The 17,251-nt window shown below is 40.9% G+C and overlaps 1 protein-coding gene across 2 annotated transcripts in view; it reads right to left on the bottom strand.

Annotated features, from left to right (window-relative positions):
* Window positions 1-3,572, bottom strand: part of EDNRA (endothelin receptor type A) — a 51,099-nt gene extending 47,527 nt beyond the window's left edge. For both annotated transcript variants that reach the window (XM_083367788.1, XM_083367789.1), the window contains exon 1: window positions 3,376-3,572. The gene's annotated coding sequence lies outside the window, so the exon portion shown is untranslated. The remainder of the gene's footprint in view (window positions 1-3,375) is intronic.
* Between the last annotated feature and the right edge of the window lie 13,679 nt (window positions 3,573-17,251).

The raw sequence follows: 17,251 nt of genomic DNA, 5'->3' as shown, positions 1-17,251 counted from the left end.
GCAACATTTACTTAACAAATGTTCTGTTTAGGAACAGAAATTTTGGGTTCAATTGTGGTCTTAAGTCAAGAACTACCTGTATTAACAGTCAAAGCAAATTGGCGGTAGATAAGACTCAACACAATTCAAGGCGGACTTGACTTAATCTCTTGTGGGTGTGGGACTTGAGACTGATGAGGTGGTCTGACACCTCCCTCAGGCTCAGCCTGGTCAACTTCTACACAAAATCCTATATTTTTTCTAAAGAGTGGGAATTAATCTTAGGTAAACATGCAGGAAGTGGTTGGGTTAAATCCTGCCCTTGTCACTTCCATATTAGTCAATATCACAGGTGATAATTATGCCTTACTTCAGAGGTCAGGGTCGAGTTCCAGAGCAATCTGTAGAAAGGTGATGAATATAACACATGGAACATGTTTTATGTGACTCTAATCAGGGTTTTATGTTTGAATGGATCATTTTAGTATATTACTAGCTTTACAATTTATGCTTCAGTGCCAATTGTTAGTACCTAAAGAAGCAAGAGAGGAAAATTATTCCTGTTTCTTGACATTCATATACAACAGAAACATTTTAATGTGATCAACTGCCTTCCCTTCACCATTTCCCTCTCCTTAACAATCCATGTTCTGAGCCACTGCATTTTGCATACTTCTGCAAATTTCCCTTGTCTTCCCTAATATCATCTAATTAATTGTTCCTTCTACTTGCCCGATCCATCATAATCTTGGTATCTACAATTACGGGCTCATAGAGGAAGTATTGTTTCTTTACTTATTCAAGCTCTTTGGACTGAAGTGGTGGGTGTCTATTGTGACTTCTTCCCATTATTTGAACTCTCTGAGAACTGAAATATATGTATATCTTTTGTTTAAGACAGCTTTCTTCAACAAGGTGTTGGGCTACAAGTCCCATAACCCCCAAACAGTGTGCTATTTCTTAAATTCTGTGCTGCTGCAGTACTATTAACTAAAGAAAACTAAATAAGACTCAGTAAACTCCAGCTTTGGTTTACTTAAGTAATTATAATACAATCCCATTTATGAGTACTCAGAACGAATGCTCACCTTGTGGCATTTGCTTCTAAGGCACCTTAAACTTAGAAATGCCTGCCATCTTAAACTGATTTCAAGCAGAAGATAGGTTACCAGATGAAAGATGCAAACCTCATAAGGACTTTTAGGGAGCAACATCTACCATGCAATTACATACTTGTGTCACAGCATCTGATATAATGTATAAATCATGGTATTTGTGTTATGATGACACAACATATTACATCCTTAGTTCCTTTCTGCCTATGCCACTGGATGGCAGAAAAGTGTTTCTATGTACTGCCATCTAATGGTTATCTATATCCTTTCAACAATGAGCTGTTGTTTAAATTATTGTTTCTTAGACTTACACCACATATTTTTCTCAGCAGCACCAGATATTTATTGTATATTTTATACTCCAACTTTACCACACAACCACCCAGTGAGGCAGATAGACTGACAGAGAGTGACTGAACAAAAGTCCCACAGTGAGCTTCCATGGCTGAGGAGACTTGAATTTCTTAATCAACACATTGGTTGTATTTTCATTTGGCTGAGTTCTCTTGGCTTTAATAAAACCAAAATTAAACCAAAAAATAAAACCAAAATGTCTTAAAGATATTAAATTCAATAAAGATTACTTGACTTAAACCCCACTGAAATAAATGGATTTTAAGACATGTCTATCTTGTCATAGTACACAGTACAGCTATATGTGCCTGCTTGGAATTTAATTTCTGAATGTTAGTTGTACCCATGTAAAGTATACACTGCAAAGTAAATTGGACTTTTTCCAATCTTAACATTAATTTAATATAATGAAATATTTCAGCAAAACCAATAATGAACAATGGTTGAAAATTGAATGATGTGATATTTACTGCTAAGTCAAAGATGTGCAACTGTGACAGCAGTAAATACTGAGCTACTCTTTTAGTAGTATGTTGATGGTTGTACTTCAAAAAGTGTGGAGCAGGACTAGAACAATAACAAATTTCAAATGGATTTCATTTATAGTTAAAGTGATTCCAACTGTAATCAACAAACTGTAATCTATAATTACCATTTAGTCGGTAGTTTATGCATTTCTGGATGTGGACTAAATTTGTATGTAAATTTTGGAATTGCATTCAAATTAAATAGTTTATTCTTTAGAACTAAAATACTGACTGATGTAAATCCAGGCACATGGGGGTTTTATTTGGCTAAGCAATGGATTTATTTCTTTTTAAGTTTCTATAAACTCTAGAGTGCAAAGACATAATAAAGGTTTTTTGAATAAATATTTTTAAACACATTATACAGAAACTCATTGAACTCCAAGACATTCACAAATCACATAATTTTTGTCCTGTTCCAGTTTATGCCTAAGAGAAAAGAGATGTTAGGATCACATTTTTTTTTTACTTTTAAGAAACTGGTTCATTTCAGAGAAAAACATAATCCCCCGCCCTCCCACCCATTTAATATACGAGAAAAAGAAAGGGCCTTCCAATTTGAAGAGAACTGAGATTGTTTTCCTTGAGAATTTCAGTACTTCAAGGTAAAAAGTTTAACTACGTGGCCAACCCGTGTTGGTTTCCGGATGCACTGTATTGCAGCTCCCATTCTGCTGGCTGACAGGGATGGGATTTGTAGTAATACTCCCGAGGGTCTCCAAGTTGGGGAAGGGCTGATTTGAAAGACCCATTCAGTTCAACATTACATTGTTCCGGGTGGACGTTGCATCTCAGCATTGAGATCAAAGCCAGTCCGTCAAGCCTTCATCCACACAGGTGGGCAACATAAGGGGTTGGGAAGGGGAGGAAGAAGCGGTTTAAAAGGCAGCTGCAGAACGTGTGTGTGTGTGTGTGTGTGTGTGTGTGTGTGTGTGTGTGTGTGTCGGGGGAGATTAGATAGCCTTTCTCCAGTTGTTCTGCGCCCCCCCCCCTCCCGCCCAATACCAGCCTCTCTCGGCTCCTTGACACGAGTCAAGCCTACAGCTCTTCTCGAAGGTCGAATCTGGCCAGAAACCAGAAATTTCTATTCTCCTAATGCAGACAAAACCAAGACTTGGAATACGGTTAGGTGGGCGTAAGAGCTGCCTGCCTCTTTTGCAGCTAAACCGACTCCAAGGCGGAACGTTTCAACTCGGAGGCTTCGGCTTAGCCGCTATGGGAAGAGCTCGTTTGCTTCACTATTCTTTCCACAAAATCAAAAGAGGGGACGGAGGCGGCACCCTCCGCTTTAGGCGCTGCTTCTCCTCCACCTTCCCACCTCGCGCCTCTCCCGGGCTGGCAAAACCAAAGCGCCGAAAGTTCGGCTCCAAGGGACGCCCGCTTTCCTCCAATACACCCACCGTTTGGTGCGCCCCGAGACAGAAGCGCTCCCGCCGCGCAGGGAGACACGCGGCCGCTCCAGTCCGAGGCGGCGCGGGGAAAGTTCGGGCTCGAGGCGCGCGGCAGCGCAAGTTGACAGGAAGTGGCTTCTGGCGGCGTTTCCTCCAAAAAGACTTTGTAAATCCTCCCGTCTCCGTCTGGCTAGCTGGCTTTGGGACTCTCCACCTCCACTGCTCGAAAGAGAGCGAGCGAGGGAGCGGCTGGATCTACCCCCTCCTCTCCCCCTCTCTAAATTTGGAAGGGGGTGGGGGTGGGGGAGGGAATTCCTGTCAAAACCGAGTTGCTGCCAGGACTACAATCGAGAAACCGCATTCTGTTTCAACGTCTTGTGTGAACCCAGTTATGAGTTGGCCAACTTTTTTTTCTTTTTACTCCGGGCTATATGATGCGACCAGTCATAAATTGCTAGTACCGCGGTGATCACGCTATTATATATCACTGCAGCGATCAATTTTATTTCTCCATTAAGATGCCAATCACAGGTTTTTCTCACATAATCATTAATGGTCTCAAACACGCTATAATTAAAATACAGTGGGCTAATGCCTCCTTAAGTAACACCAGCTGCCTGCAATTAGTGCAGGTTCGCATCCCACCAGGCTCAAGGTTGACTCAGCCTTCCATCCTTCCGAGGTAGGTAAAATGAGGACCCAGATTGTTGGAGGCAATTAAGCTGACTTTGTAATAATGCCGCTTGGGGTGTGTGTGAAAGCCCTAATAAGCAGGCATATACATAGAATGAAGGCTACTGCTAAGCTTGTAAGCCGCCCTGAGTCTTCGGAGAAGGGCGGGATATAAATGGAATTAAAATAAAAAATAAAATAAATACTTATAAATTTCTATTGCATACATAAAGCCAGCCACTGTAGACTTTGTTTTTTTCAATAGGCTATATCTTCAACACTAGTAAAAAGGCTGTCAGGGCTGGGGCCATCCCAGTCTCCAGGGATATGCCATAGGGCAGGTGCTGCTACACCTCCAAGAGTCCAAAGGAAAAGATGTGGAGGATGCCTTCTCTATTAGTTCAGGAGAGATGAGAAGAAACAATAGGACAAAAGTGGTGCAGCAACTAGCCTGGCCCTATGCCATGGAGGCTGCGTAGGTCATAACTGGCACCTGGAATTATTTATTTTATTTATTTTATTACATTTATATTACATTTATTTTATTACATTTTTATTACATTTATTTATTTATTTATTTATTTATTTATTTATTTATTTATTTATTTATTATTTAAATTTATATACCGCCCTATTCCCGTAGGACTCAGGGCGGTTTACAGGGAGAATTAAAATACATTTAGAAGCCTTGTGGGAATCAGTACAGCTCATGGAGCAATGGTGTTACATGAGCATGATAAGAAGCACCAAGAAATGTGTGGTGCTGCATTCTGGACCAGCTTCAGCTTCCAAAGGGCAGCCCCATGAAGATCACATTACAGTAATCAAACATGAGGTAACTAAGGTATGAGTCATCATGAGTAGGAATCAAAAGTGGATGAGCACCACAAAATTCAGTGTCACTATCTCAGCCCCCTTTGGGAAACTTTTAAAAATATTATAAAGTTATTGATTAAACATTATTTAAAAGGATAGTGATCATCTGAACAAAAGTATCCTGTAGCTGTGTTATAACTTGATTTTCTATTTGTTTGTGCGTTTGTTTGTTTGATTATGTGCTATCAAGTCAGTCTCAACTCTTACTGACCATACTGCATAGATTTTTTTCCCCACCACAATCTGTCTTTCCAGGTTTCCAATGGTAAACGCTTCACCATTATAGCTGAGTCCATATTTAGTTGGAATTAAATGTGCATGAAGTTAGTAAATTTTATTCCCAAGCAAAGTATTATAGGTTAAAGTCTGCAGACTTATCCTGTTGCAGTGCTGAATTCATTAAAGCTGTTTAATGTGGCACAGGTTCAATAATCATAGATCTGAACATATACAGGTTTTGATGGATTGTTTTATATTGGCTATTCTGCTGTCTTAAATGAAAACATCTGGAAAAACACATTCAAGTTTTTTATAATATTGCAGTGTTCTTACTTAATCCATCACTAAAAGACAATGAATTTTAAATAGGACATGTAGAGATGTATAATATGGAAAATTAATGTTCCTACTAGTCAGCTTGGTCAGGTTATGTAACTAATGAATTAAATTATAAAGAATAAACATATTCCCCCTTTTCACGATAAAAATTGAACCCACCTTATATTCCCCCAAGAAAATATGTTTTCTTTTCTGAGTCACTAGGTAAAAGATCATTTTTTACAATGCCAGCTAACCATATCAAAAGAACGAACAGGAAAAGTTTACTGTATCTGCGTATAAGATCTCATTATGATGGCTGCAATGCTATCTTTTTATCTTCCAGCTTCAACTCCCCCTGAAATGTGTATATCAAAGTCATATGAAGCTTTGCAGCAGCTCAGAATTGGGCCACAACTGCTTAATCTCTTGGCAATTCATATATTCACATTAATAACATAAGAAAAGATATAGACTTTGGGCTTATAAGATGACTGTTAATTTTTTTTTTACTGAATCTCTACATATGATTATTTCCTGGAAGCCTTCATTTGGCAAATATATGAATGCTCATGAAGTTTTTCTACTGCAAACAAACTTTCCTTAAACATACAGTCTGCCTGAGAGTGAAGGTTCGTTCTCCGAGCTTGTGGGTTGGATTCCGAATGTTTCATTAGCAGGCTAGGTAACATCTTTAGTGGAATAACATCCACTGAAGAAGTTCAGAGAACAAACCTTCACCCTCATCCTACACCCGAGCTACAGATATTCACCTCTATTGCAAATACAGACTGCCTCTTCACCCATGACTAAGAGAAGACAGGATGGAAAGGTGACTCACTACTCTTCACGTGTTGGATTAAATATATGCCTGAATGGGGGCATCACAGAGTTTCTTAGAGATTCCTTAGCTGTCAGGTCTGCCATGTAAATGCTTCAGCCTGCTTCACTTCGCTAGCATCCTGCCATAAAATAAGATCATTTTATGACCTCATTCTTTGACCTCAAAGTGTTGCTCTCCTTTGATTAGGATAGGAGTTGGAGGTGGTTTAGTTGCAGGACGCAAGGGTGAAGTGATTGCCGGCTTTAACAAGCTACAGTGGTAAAGTGAGTGAATGTGATGGAGGTTGTTTTGGCAAGTCTAATTGTACTGTTACAGGATTGATGGTTTTCATTATGGGAAAGTATCCAGTGTACTTAGATCCAAGTTTCTTTGAGGGTTGTCTGGACTGGAGGTATTTGGTGGACAAATAGACTTTGTTCCTGATGTTAAAGTCCTTTGGCTTAGAGCGTTTTTTTGTCAGCTTGTTTCTTGTTTGTTTCATGTGCCTCCTCCAGGGCTTTGTGAACCACCAGCCAAGTGCTTTGAAGTTGATCAATCCAGTCTGCCAGGGAAGTGTTCTGGGGGGGTGGTCTGTGGCAGTTCTGGAATGGCTATGAAGTCTTGGCCCATTGCCACTTAGAATGGTGAAAATCCGATGCTGCATCATTATAAGCTACTTTGCCGAAGGGGAGGAGATCAGCCCAGTTGTCCTGGAAAGGGCGGTTCACTACTCTTCACATATTGGATTAAATATATGCCTGGATGGAGGCATCACAGAGTTGTTTAGCGATTCCTTAGGTTTGTTCTCTGGCTAATTGAATCTGGCAATTCTGAAAGAAAATATTTTATTGGAGCCTATATTGTTATTTTGTCCTATTGCAAAGATGAGACACAAACCGCAGAAAAATTACGCCGGAATTACCCTTAGGAATTTAATCACGGCTCTAATCAAACCATTTCAGCCAGCAAAAAATGAAAAAGGCAGCCAGATTTTATTCTTCATTATATCAATAAAGAAGGATATATGTAGCCCAGGGTTGAAATGAGGAATCCTTGGTGCTCTCTAAATTTGGTTGTTTGCATACATTTCATTACCCAAACTAGGTAACAACATCTGTGCTAGTTTATTCTTCATTGTTTTCTTGTGGTAATTGGGGCTGAGAGACTGAAGGCAAGGAAAATTGAGCAAAAGTATTTAAGAGGTCTTATTTATGTCTATATGTCTTTGAATTTCAACCAGCTTTCAGAATATAGCAGCAGGAGGTGATTTTTCCTTTTTCTTCCAGTTCTAGCTCAGGTCATTGGCTGCCTGTAATATCTTCGACTGCCATTATTTTTGTTGCAGTCTTGCAGTTTAAATATTATTAATTGTCACAGATATTGCAGGTCTCAGAAACTTGTAGCAACCAGATCCATCTCCAAAAGGGATCTGACTCCCTTTTCACAGCCTCTGAAAACCACTTGTATTATCAAAAATTGGTGGCATGATTTCCCATCACTTTTCAGATGGGAAACTCATGAACACTGTAATCCAAAAATAGTTTAACACAGTGTCAAAAACAAAGAACAATTCAGTACCAAAAATAAAGAAAAGGATATGATTGACTATTACCGTGGTGGCTAACCTATGGCATGTGTGCCACAGGTGGCACGCAGAGCCCTCTCTGTGGGCACATGTGCCATCGCCCCAGTCCTAGGCCTTCAGCTGTGTTTTATAAAACCTTTTCACTTTAGGCCTCCGCCGCTGTGTGCAAAAAAAAAAAGGTTCAATCAATCAGGATTATGGGGAGGTTGAGCTCCACCACATGTTTATTGGACCCGTGCCCTTCTTGGCTGGTCTATGCAGCTCGGGAGAGGACACGAGGCTGGTTCCAGGCAGATATATCTGCTTCTTTGAGTGAGGGTAATTTCCCCGCCGTCTTGAAGGAGGCGGTGGTGAGGCCTCTCCTCAAGAAGCCTGCCCTGGACCCAGCTGTGTTGAATAACTTTCGTCCAGTCTCCAACCTTCGCTTTCTTGCGAAGGTTGTTGAGAGTGTGGTGGCGCATCAGCTCCCCCTGGTTCTGGATGAAGCAGATTATCTAGACCCATTCCAATCGGGCTTCAGGCCCGGGTACAGCACGGAGACGGCATTGGTCGCTCTGGTGAATGATCTCTGGAGGGCCCAGGACAGAGGACATTCCTCTGTCCTTGTCCTATTAGACCTCTCGGCGGCTTTCGATACCATCGACCATGGTATCCTGCTGCGGCGTCTCAGGGGATTGGGAGTGGGAGGCACAGTTCTTCAGTGGTTCTCCTCCTATCTCCTGGGACGCTCGCAGTCGGTGTTGGCAGGGGGGCAGAGGTCGACCCCAAGGACTCTCGTTTGTGGAGTTCCTCAGGGGTCGGTCTTCTCGCCTCTCCTGTTCAACATCTACATGTAACCGCTGGGTGAGATCATTCGTGGTTTTGGAGTTGGGTATCATCAGTATGCTGATGATACCCAGCTTTTCATTTCGACCCCAAACCACCCCAGTGATGCCCTCGATGTGATGTCTCATTGCCTGGAGGCGGTTTGGGTCTGGTTGGGGAGGAACAGACGTCAGCTCAACCCTGACAACACTGAGTGGCTGTGCATTCCGGCATCCCGGGACATTCAAAATATTCCACCTCTTTCTATGGGGGGTGAGTTTTTACCCCCCGTGGATAGGGCTCGCAACTTGAGAGTCCTCCTAGATTCACGGCTTACCCTGGAAGACCATATGGTAGCCGTGACTAGGGGGGGCTTTCACCCAGGTTCGCCTGGTGCGTCAGTTGTGGCCCTATCTAGACCGGGATGCCCTGTGTATGGTCACTCATGCGCTCGTGACCTCTCGCCTGGACTACTGCAATGCTCTTTACATGGGGCTCCCCTTGAAGACCACTCGGAGGCTCCAACTGGTACAGAATGCGGCCGCGAGAGATGTCTTGGGAGTTTCCCGGTACTCCCATGTTACACCTTTGCTCCGCGAGCTGCATTGGTTACCAGTTGTCTTCCGGGTGAGATTCAAGGTATTGGTTATGGTCTTTAAGTCCTTACATGGCATGGGTCCGGGGTACCTCAGGGACCACCTGCTGCCGGCGTCAACTTCCCTCCACCCTGTGCGTTCCCACAGAGAGGGCCTCCTCAGGGTGCCTCCGGTCAGAGATTGTCGGCTGGTGGCCCCTAGGGGGAGGGCCTTCTCTGTGGGCGCTCCGGCTCTATGGAACCAACTGCCGGTTGAGCTCCTGATGGCACCGGACCTTCGCTCCTTCCGGCGCAGTCTGAAGACCCATTTATTTGAACAAGCTGGCCTGGCCTGATGGGGGACGTTAGGGTTTTTAATGGGTTTTTTATATTGTTACTGTTTTTTATCTGGGCAATTGTTTAATTCTTTTTTAATTTTTGTATTTGCTATTTATATATGCCCTGTTCACCGCCCTGAGTCCTTCAGGAGAAGGGCGGTATACAAATTTAATAAAATGAAATAAAATGAAATGAAATCGATCAATCAATTTCAACTTCTCATGGGAAAAAAAGGTCTCGCGAAGTTGGAATTGATTGATTGAACTTTTTAGTCCCACCCAGTCTGCCGTTACTACCGCAGCCACACCCACCCAATGGGCCACACCCACCCAAATGGCCACACCCACCCAATGGGCCATGCCCACCTGGCACCTGACGATACATAAGTGGGTTTTGGGCTGCAGTTTGGGCACTCGGTCTCTAAAAGATTCGCCATCACTGGACTATTACATATATATTATGTGTAGTTTTTGGCTCTCCCCCACCCCAGACATTTGGTGTGGTTGTTGGCCACAAACAAGGTGGACCAAGTCTGAGTTCACAATTTTTAAAAATATTTTAATGAAGGTATGCTATCATTGGACTTGACTGAGACAAGGGATCTGGGGGATAAAACGTACGATGAATGGTTGAAAGAACTGAGTATGTGTAGTCTTAACAAAGAGAAGAACTAGGGGTGATATGAAAGCAGTGTTCCAGTACTTGAGGAGCTGTCACCAAAAAGAAAGAGTTGATCTATTTTCCAAAGCACCTGAAGGCAGGACAAGAAGTATCGGGTGGATGATCATTAAAGAAAGATCGAACCTAGAATTAAGGAGAAATTTCCTGACAGAACAATTAATCAGTGGAACAATTTAACTTAAGAAGTTGTGGGTGCTCCATCACTGGAGTTTTTCAAGAAGAGACTGGACAGCCAGGATGGATAAGTCCTCCTGATTGAACAGTGGGATGGCTTAGAAGACTTTCCAACTCTTTTATTGCATGTTCTATGTTCTATGAATACATGTCAAGAACTAAGGCCCATATGAAATTGGCATGTGTTTTTTAGATAATATATGTAATTTAGGTTGAAGAGATATGTTCTAAAAGCTGATACAAACATTTCAAAACTGGTTTTGAAGTAAGAAGTTACCATACCTGAAAAGATTGTGTGAGAAATATTATATGTAGAACTATTTTGCACATTTATTTATTTGTTTGTACCCTACCTTTCTCCCTGTGGAAGAACAGGGTAGAACAACGGCTAATGACCCTCTTTTACCGGTCTACTATAGAGAGCGTCCTCTCGTATGGTATTGTGGTTTGGTATGCTGGTCTGACAGCCGCGGACAAGAAAATATTACAGAGGGTAGTGAGCACAGCACAAGACATTGTGGGCTGTCCCCTGACACCACTGGATGACATCGCCAGGGCTCGTTGCCTTGGAAGAGTGAGGAAGATTCTCAGGGATGACTCACACCCTGGACGGTATCTCTTTACTCTCCTACCATCCGGTAGGAGATATAGGAGTATAGCCAGCCGTACCAACAGGCTGAAAAATAGCTTTTATCCGTGGGCTGTTAGGCTTTTTTTTTTATTGAAAAGTTTTAAAATACAATTTTCCTTTAAAAAAACCCCCTTCCCCCTCCCTCCTCCCCCCCTACCTCCCCTCCTCCCCCCTCCCTCCTCCCCCCCCACCTCCCCCCTCCCCCCCTACTTCCCAGAGCTGAATACAAGGTATATATATATATAAAAAAAAGCAAACCTAAGCAACCATATACTAACAACTATAAATTCTAAAATCCATCACTCTCTAGCTTATATAGGATAAAACAAACCTTAACAATATTAAATATATGTATAAAAAAAACTAGAATAAGAAAAGGACACTCTCTAGCTTATATAGAATGGAACAAACCTTAAATATATATTAAAGACAAAAAAAAGGAAAAAGAAGAAAAAAACCCCTTCTCAACCCTATACTTATCCTAAATAAACTCCATCCATTTTATCCATTCCATGATATAACATTCTTACAAATAATTTTCCAAATTAACCAAGGATCCCAAATCAAAAAACTTTAAAGTCAACTCTTCTGTAATCGGCCGTTCCTCTTCCAGTACCACAATCCAAAAAAGCTCACCCTTTCCACAGAACCACCAAATATAAAAATATATTGCGTCTACACCCAAATCTTTTCCCCCCTCCCCTACTTGACTACTTGACTATATCGTAAAAGTTCCATAGACTTCTGCAATTCCTGCTACTTTCTCTTCTTAGATCGTTTTGCAGCAGCACGCGTCACCCTCTGTTTTATAGATTCATCCGACGAGGTTGTATCTTGATCTCCTCCAACACCGTTGTCTTCTATCTGACCATCTTCGGCCTCTTGATGCACTCCTTCTCCAGATCCCTTTCCAGCTTCCAAAAGTGTTAATGGCGTTGCATTTAAAACATTATTGTAGAAATCACGCGCTTGCATCACAGTAACCAAATGGTACTTTTTACCTTCGTGCGTCACCATCAACCCCACTGGGATCTCCCATCTGAACCTTATATCTCGCTGCTTGAGCTCTTGCACAAGAAATGTAAAATCCTTCCTTCTCCTTAGAATCTTTGGAGGAATTTCTTTTAAGACCAAAACTTCTTGATTAGCAATCATAACTTTAGTATCATAAGCAGCTTGTATAACTTCATCTCTAGTTTCCCTTTTTGCAAAATATACCACCACATCTCTAGGCAACTTTCTCTGTCTGGCAATCCATGAATTCACACGAAACACTTTGTCCATGCCTCCTTTTATTTCAGATGCTGGCTGTTTCAACACTATTTCAAAAGCCTCAGAAACCAGCTGCTTTAGATCTTCCTTAGTATTCTCCTTTAAGCCTCTAATTCTAATGGCAAACTGCATCTGGAAATATTGAGCAAGACACAGTTCCCTTTCCATTTTATTTTCATTCTCCAATAGTTTTGCTTCTAATATAGCATTCTTTTGAGACAAGTCTTCTAGCTTTTCCTCCAATTCTTCCACACACCGAGCCACTTTAAACACTGAAGTCAAGATGTCTACCCTCATCGCTTTGAGCTTCTGTTCCATCCTCTCCTCCATTCTCTCCTCCAATTTCTCCAATTTCTCCTCCATCTGTGCAAATCTAATATTAATTGATTCCAAAATTACCTGGGTATGTTTTTCAAGAGCATCTTGTAAGTCCTTTGATGTCAATACATCAGGAGGATGCAGCGCCTGCAATAATGATTGTTGCACGGGAGAAGTTCCAGCACTCCGAAGAGTTTTAGGGGGTGGTTTAGCCGCCATCTTTTACCAAATATGACGCACTTTCACTTCAGATTTGTAATCCAAAAAAGTCCATCAAGCTGGAGAGTAAAACATAGTAATCCTCTTTACCATTTCCTCTTGTATCGCTCTGCCTGCTTCTTTAAATCATAGTCATTCCTTCAGGCAGGGGTGGTCGCAGACGGCTGGCTCTGCTCCAAGAAGTCAGGAGCAGAGGCGACGGCCAGCTGGGAGCAACCCAGGCTACGGGGGAGTTCAATCCTTCAGCCGCCCAAGCCATAAGCTCAGGCGGCCCTGGAGAACTCTACCCCTACCTGGGAGCTCGCCCCCTCCTCTTCTCCCGAGGAGGGGGCTTCGGATTCGCCCGAACAGCTGATCGGCGCTGTTTCGGGCGAAAAAACACCAGCTGAGCCGCGGGCAGCCCGGGAAGGCTCCCTCCGTCGCCGCGGAGCCACCGGAAGTCAATCGGCTGTTAGGCTTTTAAATGGGATATAATCTCTGTGAACTTATGCAGAATTGACTTGGGAGGCTGGTGTGTGGTGTAGTTGGTTCACATGGTGTGGTAGGATGGAGGGTTTGTTGTCACTGTGTGTTGGGGGGAAGAGAGCACGGGGGGAGGCTCAGCTAATCTCAATGTACACATGTTGTACTTTGACAATAAAGGTTTATTATTATTATTATTATTATTATTATTATTATTATTATTATTATTATTATTATTATTATTATTATTATTTCAAATAACTCATATTTAGGACACCTTCCTCTTCCTATTTCCCCACAAAACAACCCTCTGAGGTGGGGTGGACTGAGAGAGATTATTTAGCTTCAAAGTAGCTTATAATAAAAATCTAGCTATAGCGGTTAACTATTCTGCTAGCTAGTGTATATATTCAGCAAACTATCATTAAGCAAACTATAGCTTAGCATGATGGATAAATGTAATATATGCGAATAGGAAGTATTAATAGTGGGCAAGTAGAGAAATGCTTATTGAACCTGTGTGAGTTCATAGAACTGCAAAATATTTTGCAAAGCAACTAGAACCAGTTATGTTTCATCGTTTCAGACACATTTAACTACATAAGACCATAATTGTGCCCGGCAATTATTTTTACAATCATTTTTGTATTGGTAGTTACAGTAAGTGTACACAGTAATTGTTAAGAGAACACTGCAGTCGTTAAGCAAATGCCACAGTTGTTAAACAAAAACTGCAATCATTAAGCAAACCTATTTAACTGATGGTTTCCAGCAAAACTGTTGTAAATCATGATCATGTGAGTTCGGGGTGCTGCAAAAACCTATAAATGCATGTTAGTTGCCGAAATCCAAAATGTACTGACATGACTATTGGGGGGCACTGACATCAGACTTTAAAACTGTGTTGTAAGTAGTTTTTTTTGGGGGGGGGAGACTCTGTTGTGACTTTGAATTGTTGCTAAGTGACCAGTCATAAGTTGTGAAGTTGTAAAACCTGTGCCAGATTTCTTTCCTGTAAAAACCAAGGCAAAATCCTCCCTCAGTACAGTTTAAGTAGCCTCCAAATCCATATTTCTCTTGAAAAATATCAAAAATATCAATATTCTGCTAGTATCAGAAGGAATAATTCCTGAACGTCCTCATTCCGTGTTTTCCAGCTCCTTTGAAGTTAATGTCCACATTATTGTAGTGCACATTCTATTAAAATCCCCTAAATCTAGATAGGCATAGTTAACAAACATTGACTGTAACAAAATAAAGAAGCTTCCTTGCCTCTCTTTTTTTAGATATCTTATCTCAGACAGAGGCTGAAAGTTTAATCCAGGAATAGGTCTGATTCCCTGAAAATCATACCTTTGATCTGTCCCTTTATTTGGTCAACCACTGTTTTCTCCCCAGCATGCCCCCATTCTTACCCCCAACAAAAACAAATTCAATAGTGGAAATGACAGCTGCATTTCTTTTTTGTTTTCAAGTTTATGAGAGAGCCTTATTATGTTTCTTTTTAATGTTTCTTTTCCCATATTAATATACTTTATGGGGGAAAGGATAATAAAGATACACAGGGATGAATTCAGGGTTTCTATCAGTTCATGCTAATGGAAAGAAAAATATATTTTCTCCTGGCCCTTGTAGCTCTTTAAAAGAAAAAACGGAGTGAACCTATGGAACCATGTAAGAGATGATGGATTGCATGGGAATGGAGTGAAGGTAAATTCCTCTTCATTAATAATACTCTTTGCTAGCTCTCAGTCAGTTTCATAAATGCAATTTATACAGAAGAATTAGTCTGGAACAATCCATTTATATTCCTCCACAATCTTCTGAAATAGTTATGTATACGCTGATTACCTTTCAAAGTAGATTAAAAATAGTTTCTCGTGAATAATAGCCAGGAAAACATTACTTTCTACTCTTCAAATTTTTATATTTTTGTCAAGAAAACCAGCTTGGTTTAGAACCAAGAGATCTTGATATTTTCCATCAGTTCATGCCAGTATCCAGTTGTAGAAAATAGCCTAATAATAGTAATTGTTAGGCTGTTGCTTTTCTTCATTGGCATTATCTATTTCTGAGAAAACATTTCCTTAAACATATATTTCAGTTAATTTAATGATTCTGTGTTTTCACAATACTGTATACTACTGTGTATACAAATCTTTGCCATAAACTGTGACAATGCTTATGATAACAAGAAAAACATGGGGGCCAGAGAAGAAGATATTGGCAAGAGGAGATATAATAAGAATTATCATAAGATTCTTTGCTTTTGGAAATTGATGTAGGGGGAAAAAGACGTTTCCTGCTTTCTACTATTTTAGAACTAATAGAACAACTTCAGTTTGCTTTTCTGCCCTTAACTTTTTTCTTTTTATTACAGCTGAAAAGCAAACTCATCTCTGAAGCTCAATTTTGGGAAGGGTTTGTTACCTCCCCCCCCACCCAACAAGATAGTCTGGTTAACTTCTCAAGCTTTCAGTTATATTTAATTTTCTTTTATTTATATAATATAGGTGCAAGGAAAGATAGAGGCGGCAAAATTAACTTTTTTTCCTTTCCACCTCTAGGTTTCTCTATTTTGCTCTGATGGCTTCTTTTATGAAACCCTGAAGAAAGAAAGGTTAAATTCAGGTTGGAGTTCTTGGCTGAATTCCATGGAACTTATCTGGAATATTAAGCAGATACTGAAAATGAAAACTGGGATATCTTACTCAGTGGTCAGACTTCCAATGTCTAAGATGAACCATCACAAGATGTGATTGCATATCTTTATTAGTGTACTTGCAAAGATCCCCTTCAACTGTGTCTGAACATGTAGAAACTTGGAAGGACAGATTGCTGTCACATATACTGTAGAGAGTATGACCATGTTTGGGGCTAGAGATCGGATTAGCTTCTTTGGCCTCCCACACACATTGACCTCCCACACACAAGCCTTGCTGGGTAGACTTGCCTTTTCTTTGGAAGGGCAACAAGAGGACAAGTCATCGGTCAGTCCAGCAGAAGAGCAGTTGAAACTTGTAATAGAAAAGTGTTTTCTGTAATCCCATCTGACCATCTCTTAGGCACAACCAAATATCATACTAAACATATAATTTGTATTTAAAATTCAGTGAAGATGCAGACTTTCCAAAGAAGCTGTGATACAATACTGCATAAATAGAAGGCATTTAGCCTTTCCATTTCTTCCACGTTACACCCACCCTCTGTGATAGTTCAATGTATTTTTCCTCCAAATCTAAAAGTTGCATTTGGAAGCACAGAAGATTGAAATGGATATTCTTAAATGCAATGTTGATGGATCCAATGACATTATCTTCAACATCTGTCAGACTTTCTTTCCCATTATATTTGTCTTAGACATTTTTAGGAAATAAAAATGATACATTTGCTGTAGACATCAAATGTAGCATATTTCCTCTTTGTGATATACTCATCAGTTTGTAAGTGGTGAGTAATCTTTGATTAAACCCACAGTATCTCTGTGTTTGGTATTTTCAATGACAATCACATGACCTGCTGGATCAACTACGGTACTTTTTAAAATGCATAGCTTACCGTGAAACATTTTATGCCATATCTAATTTTGGCCCCTGTCTACTCACTTAATTTGAAGTACTGAAGCATACATTCCATAGGCTGTAAAATACAGAGTGCTACTGGATGGCAGTCAAGAGTTAGAGCTTTCTCTCCTTTTTTTACTGCCACACAGAGATCATCTGAATTATTGCAACCTAGATACTGTATGTCTAGCACCATTTAATAATTGTAATCTTATATTTTCCAAAAGGGACGCGGTGGCTCAGTGGGTTAGGACGCTGAGCCTGTCGATCAGAAGGTCGGCAGTTTGGCGGGTCGAATCCCAAGTGCCGCATAACAGAGTGAGCGCCTGTTACTCGTCCCAGCTTTTGCCAACCT

This window comes from Vipera ursinii (assembly GCF_947247035.1).
Source record: "Vipera ursinii genome assembly, chromosome: 7".
NCBI lineage: Eukaryota > Metazoa > Chordata > Lepidosauria > Squamata > Viperidae > Vipera > Vipera ursinii.
The sequence above is the reverse complement of the archived record's forward strand: the minus strand, read 5'-3'. Positions and strand labels throughout refer to the sequence as shown.